This window comes from Budorcas taxicolor, chromosome 6 (genome assembly GCF_023091745.1).
Source record: "Budorcas taxicolor isolate Tak-1 chromosome 6, Takin1.1, whole genome shotgun sequence".
Taxonomy (NCBI): Eukaryota; Metazoa; Chordata; class Mammalia; order Artiodactyla; family Bovidae; genus Budorcas; species Budorcas taxicolor.
This window is the reverse complement of record NC_068915.1, coordinates 85,775,468-85,782,500: the sequence shown is the minus strand read 5'-3', so window position 1 is coordinate 85,782,500 and position 7,033 is coordinate 85,775,468. Positions and strand designations below refer to the sequence as shown.

At 46.6% G+C, this 7,033-nt stretch overlaps 1 pseudogene; it reads right to left on the bottom strand.

Moving 5' to 3' along the window:
* Positions 1-1,911: 1,911 nt before the first annotated feature.
* Positions 1,912-5,432, bottom strand: LOC128049543 (uncharacterized; annotated as a pseudogene).
* Between the last annotated feature and the right edge of the window lie 1,601 nt (positions 5,433-7,033).

Here is a 7,033-nt window from a genome sequence, read left to right as displayed (position 1 = left end):
GGAGGACACCCCTTTTGTCTGTCCACCAAGGAACATTCTCATCATTCTTATAATACATGGGGGGTAAAGTATAATAATTATCATTTTGCTACTTTTACTGTGCTTGTTTCCACCAGGGGATTTAACACCTCGACAGAACCGATAGACATTCATGATGGAAAACACATGTCGCTATGTCCTGTTAATTTTTTGGTCCTTCTCTAGAATTTTTGGAGTGGGAACGTTGCCGAGGTCATCGACCCTTTAAAGTCATGAATTATTCTGGGGCCATCATTCTAGATTGGAGTCCAGATCATGGGCAATTCTTAGAAAAATGGTCAAATAAATCTCTTAGGTGGCATCGTGCAAATAGCACTTTGATGGGCAATGGTAATGAAACAGTTAAATGGCAGCAATTTGCACTTGTCCCTCCTCAATTACAATTGCAAGGATATCCACACATTCAAGGAGATATTTGGAAACTATGGGCAGTTTCTGGTAATCTCACTATCTGGTCAGGAAACTATACTTTGGACAGTGGTGACTCTTTGGGTCCATTCCATGTTAATTTACATGTTAATAAATCTTATTCCACAATGGCATGTGTAAAATATCCTTTTGCATTGTTATATGGGAATTGGACCTGGAATGATACTGTGGGGTCTGTGTCATGTGACTATTGTAATCTAACTCAATGTGTAAATCAGTCTTGGTGAGAAGAATTTAAAAGACGAGCCTATAACTCCAATTTCTTGTTAGTAATTGTTAAGGCTCGGACAGAAGTATGGTTACCTATAAATCTGACTTGGCCGTGGTCAGATTCTTTTGCTGTTTCTCATCTAGTAACCGCTGTACAGACTTTGCTACACTGATCTTGACGTATGCTTGGTGTGGTCATTGCTTCGATTCTAGCAGTCGTGTCAGTAACTGCAACAGCGGCGGTAGCAGGTCTTGTGTTACACCAAAGAATTCAAACAGCTGATTTTATTCAGGACTGGCATAAAGACTCTCATTTGTTATGGCAACAACAGCGAGATTTGGATGCACAACTTGCTACCGACGTGCTCAATCTTCAACACACCGTTTCCTGGCTTGGAGATCAATTGGCTGTTTTATCTACACGAAGTGTGTTAAAATGTGATTAAAATTCTTCTCAGTTTTGTATAACACCTGTACCATTTAACATGAGTGAAGGATGGGATAAAGTAAAACGATCCTTGACTGGGCATCAAAATCTCACTACAGAGATTATGGACCTGGAGAGACAAAATTTTGTCTACTTTTAGCAAGACTTTACCTGACATTACGGGGTCTGATTTGCTGAAAAGTCTTCAAGAGGGAATAAATAACTTAAATCCATTGGGGCATGTATCCTCACTAATTGGGACTACCTTTGGGAACACTGTGTTTATATTGCTTTTATGTTGTGTTGCTTTTCTAGTCTTCTGGCTGTGGCAAAAAGGGAAACAACTAAAGCACGAAACAGAAAAGATCCAGACCATGCTATAATTTATAAAAGCAAATAAAAAAGGGGGAGATGAAGGGTTAATAGGGTAGCAGAGATGTGCCTGCAAACTGGTCTCTCTGCTAGGGCTGAACGTGCTCGCAAACGAGGCAAACTGAAAAAGGCATCCTTCAAGTCCAAGACCGTATACCAGACATAGTCTGGTGGCAGGCCGCTCAAGAGCGTGTACGGGTTAGGGACGGTGGGATGAATGTCACTCATCCATTTGTTGACTTCACGAAGATCTTGGACCAGTCTAAAGTCCATTCCCCCAGGCTTTTTCACAGGTAACAGGGGAGTGTTCCACGGAGATTGACACCTTCTGAGAATCCCTACCTTCAAGAGCCGCTGGATATGTGGCGTGATTTCTCGTTGGGCCTCCAGACTCAGGGGGTACTGTTTCTCCCATACAGGGGTGGCATCTGCTTTCAGTTCAACAATGATGGGGGGGGTCTCTGTTTGGCTAGTCCTACTCTGGCTGTTTCTGCCCAGGCCATAGGGTATTTTTGGACCCAAGGCTGCACATTAGGGTCAATAGCCATGGGAGGCCTCGGCTGATACAGTCTATATTCGTCCCTTAGCGCCAAGGACAAAACCTGTATAGGATGTCCAGTCCCATCCATAACTGATATCCCTCCGTGGTCAAAGTGGATTTGAGCATTGACCTTAGATAATAAATCCCTCCCTAGTAAGGGAGCCGGGCATTCTGGTATCACAAGAAATGAGTGAGACACTCATTGGGCCCCCAAGTCCACCTGACGTTTAGTAGTCCATCCATATCGTTTAGTTCCGGTGGCCCCTTGTACCCAGCTGGTTTTCTCAGACATTGGTCCGTCTTTCCGGTTAAGGACTGAGTATTGGGCCCCTGTGTCCACCATGAAGCCGACTGGTTTCCCCTCCACATGTACAGTTACCCAGGACTCAGGGAGAGGGGCTGAGCCCTGACCCCCCTAATCGCTATCATTTCCTGCATATAAGATGTGGGCCCCCGGGAAGGTGCTTCTTCCCTGGTGGGCTTTTCCCCCAGTTTTCTTTTAGGGCACTCTCTTTTCCAGTGTCCTCGCTCCTGACAATATGCACATTGGTCCTTTCTTAGTCTCTGTCCAACTTGCTTTCCTTCGTCTCTCGGCCTGGCTTCACTAGTTCCCTGAGAATTAGCTCCCTGTCTCACCCCTGCAAAGAATATCTGGGCTAATTCTTTCTGATTCCTGTGGTTTTCCTCAGCCCTGAACTCTCTCTCTTCCCATCTAACACGTTCTTCTCTTTCCTCTGGAGTTTCCCTATGGTTAAAAACCCTCTCTGCTGCCCTCACCAGGTCTTGTATGGATTGTTCCCCTAACCTCTCTATTTTCTGCAGTTTTTTCCTGATATCTGGGGGTGCCTGATTTACAAATGCTAGCATAACTGCCGCACGTGACTCATCGGCCTGTGGGTCCATGGGGGTATACTGTCTAAAAGCTTCCATTAATCTCTCAAGGAAGGCTGCCGGGCTCTCATTTGGCTCCTGTCTAACCAGATTTACCTTAGCCAAATTTGTTGGTTTCCTGGCAGCTGCTCGGAGGCCAGCCATGAGAGTCTGGCGGTACACTCAGAAACGCTCCCTACCTTCAGCGCGCTTGAAGTCCCATCTGGGCCGTGTCAAGGGGAATCCCTCATCAATCAGATTCGGTTGCGTGGTAGGTCACCCATCTACCCCTGGAACATTTTTCTGTGCTTCTGACAAAATCCATTCGCATTCCTCTGTGGTGAAAAGCACTTGTAACAGCTGCTGACAATCATCCCAAGTGGGGTTATGAGTGAAAAGAATGGATTCTAAAAGATCAATGAGGCCCTGAGGCTTTTCCAAGAATGAAGGAGTTTGAGTTTTCCAATTATATAGATCACTAGTGGAAAAGGGCCAGTATTGGTACGTTCGTTCCCCGTCCGGGCAGGCTGGCCCCGCCAGAACAGGAAGTGCCCGGACCGTGGAGGTGGGAGCTTCTGGGTTATTTTCATCTGCCACATTGGGGAATCCCTTAGCTCTTCCTCGAGTTCCCTGGGCGCCCCACCCCCCACCCCCCAGGTTGGGGCCGAGGGTTCGGTATCCCTTCACATTCCTCCGGATGAGATCTGAGGTACCTGAGGGGGCAAAGGCGGATGTGCATAGGGGGGTGGGGAGAGATCGGTTTCTAGGTCAATTAGGTTAAGATAGAGTGAGGATTCCTGGAATACCGGCTTCACCCGGCCGTTGCGCTCTTTGTGTTCTTCCTATTTGGATGTTTCCACAAGTACCTGTGGGATAGACGAAGTAGGGGAAGGGGAAGTAAAGGGCTGGGGAATAAAAGGTCTCAGCCAGGCTGGTGGATTTTCCACCAAATCCTGCCAGACCAAAATATAGGGAGTTTGGTCTGGATGTCCAGACGGGCCAGGAGCGAGCACTTTCTCTCTAACTGCTCGAATAATTGGCAGGCTGAAGGTTCCCTCTCGCGGCCAGCCGACATCAAAGGCAGGCCACTTGGTGGAACAAAATATCATTAGTTTGTTCTTCTTCACTAATACTGATAGATTTCGTGCTCTAGACTTAAAATCAGAAAAGTGGTCAGTCATAAGGGACAAAGGAGTAGAAGTTGCTTGCTCCGTGATTACAGAGAAGAACACAGGAGACAAAATGAACACACAAAGAGCAGAGACAATGCTGGCACTCACACAGACATGACAGACAGTAACGAATACACATCGGCCGAGAACACAGCACTAGGCCTTCCTGGGAACCCCCTGAAACTTCCTTTCCCTTGAGGTTATCTTACCAACAAGGTGTCCACAGAGCCAGCCGCCTTCCCAGCATGATGCTGGGCCTTGGCCTTATGCCGGCTAGGTCGACCTCTTTCAGGTTAAAGAACCCCTTCTGCCGGGAGGGTGTTATTCCCCTTAGTTAAAAGGAATCCCGGACGAGCCCCCAAATGTTATACCCAGTGTCCGAGTCCCCAAAACTGAGAGAATAAGACGTCCACAGCTGTGCAAGAGCATAAAGGGGTTTATTGCTAGCTTGAGCTGGGGCCCAAGTCTCATCCAGCACAGTGGAATCTTGACGAGAGCCCTGAGCTCTGAATCACAGCTGCTTATATACAGGCTGTCTTTTGTCTCAGCAACAGTGTAGTTGGCATGTGGTGACTGACTTAACCTTGGCGTCATCGGGGGGGGGGGGGGGGGGACCTTGGTGTCATCGGGGACCTTGGTATCCTCAGGGACCTTGGTGGGGCTTCCCAGAATTATGATTCATGCTTACAAAAACCTGAGGCTTAGGCCTAGTGTGGCCTGTTGAGCCTGTCATGGCTCAGGTCAGGTCCCAACACTACAAAGCCACAGTCATCAAGACAGTATGGTACTGGCACAAAGACAGAAATATAGATCAATGGAACAAAATAGAAAGCCCAGAGATAAATCCACACACCTATGGACACCTTATCTTTGACAAAGGAGGCAAGAATATACAATGGAGAAAAGACAATCTCTTTAACAAGTCGTGCTGGGAAAACTGGTCAACCACTTGTAAAAGAATAAAACTAGAACACTTTCTAACACCTACACAAAAATAAACTCAAAATGGATTAAAGATCTAAATGTAAGACCAGAAACAGCCGGGGGCCAGCGTGAGGAACTCCACCCATGGCAAAGGTCATGAGGAAGGAGGCTTGGCATACGCAAAGGCGTGATCAAGCCTCAGGAAACCCCCTGTTTCCGAGCATCTACCCCCAAACCAGAGTCTGTTTTATGCTCTCCCTCTATATCTGTAACTAAGTAAGTTTTTTCCAGGATGCCGATTCCGTCCCCACCTTCGAATTACCCTGGATCCACCGGGGCTGGACCCCGGCAAGTGGCGCCCAGAACAGGCTAATCGAAGATAAGTTCTTCGGAGCAAAAGCTCCCCCCGGAGCACTCTCTGTGGCTCCCCTCGGAGTGATTCGATCATTCCCCCCGGAGTAATTTCGGTTACTCCCCCAGTGTTGAGTTTTCGGGACAGATAGGACCCCACTTAGGGTGCTGCGGACCCCTCTGTAGGATAGACAGGGTGAGTAGGAGTGGGAAGTGTTGAAGGGTTTAAGAGAAACCTGGTTTTGTAGAGGTTGAAAGAAACCTGCTTTCTTAGGGTTGAAAAGAAAACTCCCCTTGCAAAGGTAAAACATTTGTTGAGGCAGACTTTTCTATGAATCTTAACTTTCTGACATGGGTAACAATGAGTTCAACTAAAGACAGCTCCTCATAAGAGTCCAATATTCAGTCATTTTTTTCATTTGTACCAGACCAATGTCCTTGGTTTCCGGAAGAAGGACACTGTGAACCTAGATACTTGGGTGAAGCTAAGGAAACAGCTAAAAACTTATTACACTTTACATGGGCCTGTAAATGCTTTTGCTCTGTGGAATATAATTAGAAATGATCTGGATCCCCGTCATGAGGCTGTTAGATAGACTATGGGAGAGGCTATAGTGGTGGATGGTAGTGGGTCTCCACCTTCTACGCAGACCATATTTTCTGCCATTGGCGAACAAAAGGAGGGAGACTATACCTCCCGAGGAAGGAGAGGACTTACAGGACGCTGCGGCCCGGTGCCCTGGTGAGCCCCCTCCCCCTCTACGCAAACCTTTAAAAATTAATCCAACATTTTCTGATTTAAGGCGACCACCCCACCTCCGCTTACGCCTCCCAGTTTAGTTCAGTTCAGTTCAGCTCAGTTCAAAAGCCTCCCAGAACATTGCCTAAGGTTGAAAAAGATAGGGACAATTTTTTTTTAAAAACAAAGGAGCGTTTAAAGCAGAGCCTGCTCCTTGAAGAAAACCTCCTCAGGGGGGCCTCACCCAAGCAAAAAAAAAAAAAAAAAAAGAGAAAACGAGAAAAAACAAAGAGAGAGAGAGAGAAAAGGGAAAAAGAAAAGTAATCATAACAAAAAGGATTCTAAAAATAAAAAGTGCTTCTCTTGTGGCCAAATGAGGCATTTTGTTGGCAGTGTCCTGCTAAACAGAGACAACAAGCCGTGCCAATCAACCCCAGGTAGCTGGGGCCTGGACCTCAGTTCCACCACCTCCAATGGGCATGGCTGGCCCCCTGCCTGAGGACATTCTGGACTTGTGCTAGGGCGTAGCTCACTTTGTTTGCAAAGAATTTCGGTTGTGCCTGGTGTAGTAGATTCTGATTATACTGGAGAAATAATAAAATTTTGATCTTGCCGCCTACTAAAACTGTGCAAATTAATAAAGGCCAAAAAATAACACAGCTTTTGCTTTCAGATAGGAAAAACCTTGACTTTTCAAGCTAGGAGCCCCAGAGGACTTGGATCTAGTGATCTAGCTTTTTGGGTGCAAGAAATTACCACTTCTAGGCCTTTAACAGATCTTTACTGGCCCAGCTTCTGGCCAACACATACTACTGAAAATGAGTTGGTGAGATTAAAAAAAGTGGTATGCGGGGGTGGGAGTGCTACAGAGAAAAAGGTGAGAGAGAGTTTAAAACCTTGGAGAGTAGTGAGTTCCCATTGCTGGAGATATTCAATCAAAGATTAGATGGTTGCTTGTC